Here is a 3,269-nt window from a genome sequence, read left to right as displayed (position 1 = left end):
CAAAATCCTGCGCCCCCCGTGGGGAATGGTCACTCCACAGTCCTCCTCCATTTCTTTCTCCCTTTGAGATTTTGGGCTCGTGTGGCTGGAGTGTTTCTCATGCTGCCGGGTCCAGAACGTACATTGCATGGGTCAGCCATGAGAGGTCCGTCTCTTACCCACCAGCCCACCGGCTGGCCTATGAGGCTGTAGTTTTAAGAAATGAGTCGCATATTTGTCTCATGGCTTTCTACTAAGCAAGCAGAGAGGGCAGCATAATCAATTACAAGATTCATACTGTCTGTCCATAGCTGAAAACAACCCAGGTATTCAGGAAAGAAATTTTCCCCTCGTATTATAAACCAGACAATGTGTGATATAATGGAACACATCCTTACACTTGCTACAGCATTAAAATAATAGAACAGAACAGGACAAAGAATAGTACGTACTCAAGTACTGGTCCTCCCTAACTGGTATTTGTTTTGTCACATTTGCCTCATATCAGCCTCATTTTTAAAGAAACATGAGGAGTTTGAAATGTCTTGTATTCTTTTCCTGGTCTCATTCTTCTCCCTTTTCTCCCATCATGAAACTGATACATAGTTTGTTCTTTTTTTATTTCTATGTACAAGTATATCTTTAAATAGTATATACATCTTTTTGTGCATGTGCGTGAGAAAGAATTTTGCTATAGGGCATGTGTGCTCGCCGGAGAGACACAAACAGAAAGTGAGACATCACCCTCCATGGGGGATGGCCACGCTGCAATTCCTTCTCCTCCATTTTCCTCTCGGGGTCTTGGGCACACGTGAACAGGCGCCCGGCCTGAGTTTTAAATTGCCGGGTCTGGGACTTGAGCCATGACCGACTACATGGGAGTCAGTGACGTAAACATTAATGCCATCTGCTCATGTTGTTCATTAATTTTAAATCCTCAAATAGAGTTTTCCATTTTTTGAAAATAATCCAATTTAGTTATCTCTTCCCCTACCAGTGGATTTTCAGTTTGTTTCAAGTGCCACACTGAACTCCCTTTTCTGTGTCTTGTGCGCATGTGCAAAGTTGCTCTGGGTAGTGGTTCTCAAAGCGTGGTTACAGGGGCCAATCATCAGGATCAGCTGGGGATTTGTTAGAAGTGCAAACTCTTGGGCCCATCCCAGACCTCTGATTCAGAAACTGGGGGTGGGGCCAGCAGTCTGTGTAAGAGATGATTCTGAAGCACTCCAAACTTTAAAACCTCTGCTATAGCACATATATAGCCAAATGTCTTGGGGTACATGTGTCTTCAACTTGGCAGATACAGCCAAATTCTTATCCAGAATATACTTACTAATTTACAGTCTGACCAGCAGTGTATGAGAGTTCCCATTTCCCCAAATGTGGTCCTGGCTGATTTTTTTCTTACTGGTCTGTTAGGTGTGAAACGTTTAAGAACTGCTTTATTCACTTATTTGTAAATGGTATTTTTATAAAATCGTTAACTCTTTTCTTATTTTTGTTTGTAAAACAACTTATATATCAATTTTTGTATATTAATACAAGTATTCTTTTGTCATATGTTGCAAGCTTTTTCCCCCTAGTTTGTCTTTTATGTGTTTTGGGGGGCTGGTAAGGGCACCTGAAATCTACGGTTAGCAACTTTCCAGTGTATAATACAGTATTATTAACTGTAGCCACCATGTTGTAAATTAAATTTCTAGACTTATTCATCCTACATAGCTACAGCTTTGTACCAGTTGACCTACAGACCACCACCACCCCTTTTGTATGTAATAAAGACTTGGAGGGGAATTTTCTGTTTTTTTGTTTTGTTTTGTTTTGTTTTGCTATAGGGTGTGTGCACTTAGCTAAGACAGAGAGTATAAACGTGAGAAGCCCCCTCCTCCGCCCACCATCCACCCCCCCACTGGGAGAAATGACCACATTGCAATCCCTTCTCCTTCATTCTCTTCTTTGGATTTTTGAGTATGCATGTGCACATTTGTTTTTCAAGATGCTAAGTCCAGGACTCAAACCATGCAGTCAGCCATGTAGCATCCACCTGCCTTAAACTTTATGCCACCTAACTGGCCTGGAGGAGTTGAATTTGATTTGCTACTGGGACACCCTATCAAGATATATAGCAGTTACTTGAAAATGGTCTGAGGTTTATGAAAGAGAGGTGAGAGAGAAATTTGGGAAATGTGTATAAGAGTAGTAATGTGACATTTTGGGGATGGATACAATTTCGTAAAGAGAATGTAGATTGAAAAAATAATTTGAGGGACCAGCAGTTGGCGTAATGGCTATGTCACTGGACACCCATGTAGTCAACCGTGGTTTGAGTCCTGGACCCAGTGGCTTAAACTCACGCAGGGCACGTGTGTGTGTGTGTGTATGTGTGTGTGTGCCCAAGATCTTACGAGGAGAATGAAGGAGAGGGGATTGCTCACCTTCTGTCTCTCTGTCTTTCTGGCGAGCGCACATGCCCTATAGCAAAAAAACTCTCCAAGAAAGAAAGAAAGAAAGGAAGGAAGGAAGAAAGAAAGAAAAAATAATTCGAAAATTAGACCATAGGAAGCAACAGTGGAAGAAACGAATTCAGTTAAGAAATTAAGGGAGTCAGCAGTGGTGTGGTGGTTAAGGTGGCTGGATCCCACATGGCCAACCCCATAGTTTGGCCCTGGACCCAGCAGGCTGAGAAACCCACCAGGTGCATGCGCATGTGTGCCCCAAATCCCTAAAGGAGGGGAAGTGTAGGAGAGATTGCAGGGTGACCATCTCCCAGGAGAAGCTTTTTCTCTCCCTCCCACCCCTCTGCTGAGTACACACGCCCTCTGGCAAGGTCAAAAAATAAATAAATAAAAAGAAGAAGAAAAAGGGAATAAAAGCAAGTGAGAGGAATGATCAGAGAACAGAGAATAAGGATAGAACAATCTGGAAAATCAGTTGGTGACTGGAGTGAAGTGGGGAGAGATCTCTGATGCTGTAGAGAAAGAAACACATCTAAGCTGTGAAAATGTCCTTCAAGAGAGCAGCTATCACTGGATTGAGGAATAGAAAACTATTCTTCATAAGTCCCAGTAAAGTGTAGGAGAAGGTGAAGCAAAGTTAGAAAGGGTAACGAGGTCATACTGTTTAAGAGCTGAGCCAGGGGCAAAGTTGTGTCAGGTGTTAAATATGGAGCCTCTTCATTAGACAACTTTTTTATTTTTCTGAGTTCACTTATTTATCTTGTCTGAGAGAGACACTGACCCCCAACAGGTTTTTGTTTGTTTGTTTGGTTTTTTTTTTAGGTTTTTGCACAT

At 42.2% G+C, this 3,269-nt stretch overlaps 1 protein-coding gene across 2 annotated transcripts in view; it reads left to right on the top strand.

Moving 5' to 3' along the window:
• Positions 1-3,269, top strand: part of SPOP (speckle type BTB/POZ protein) — a 70,573-nt gene that overhangs the window by 32,232 nt on the left and 35,072 nt on the right. The gene's annotated exons all lie outside the window — the stretch shown is intronic.

Source organism: Tupaia chinensis, unplaced genomic scaffold, assembly GCF_000334495.1.
Source record: "Tupaia chinensis unplaced genomic scaffold, TupChi_1.0 Scaffold144171_2, whole genome shotgun sequence".
Classification (NCBI taxonomy): Eukaryota; Metazoa; Chordata; class Mammalia; order Scandentia; family Tupaiidae; genus Tupaia; species Tupaia belangeri.
The sequence above is the reverse complement of the archived record's forward strand: the minus strand, read 5'-3'. Positions and strand labels throughout refer to the sequence as shown.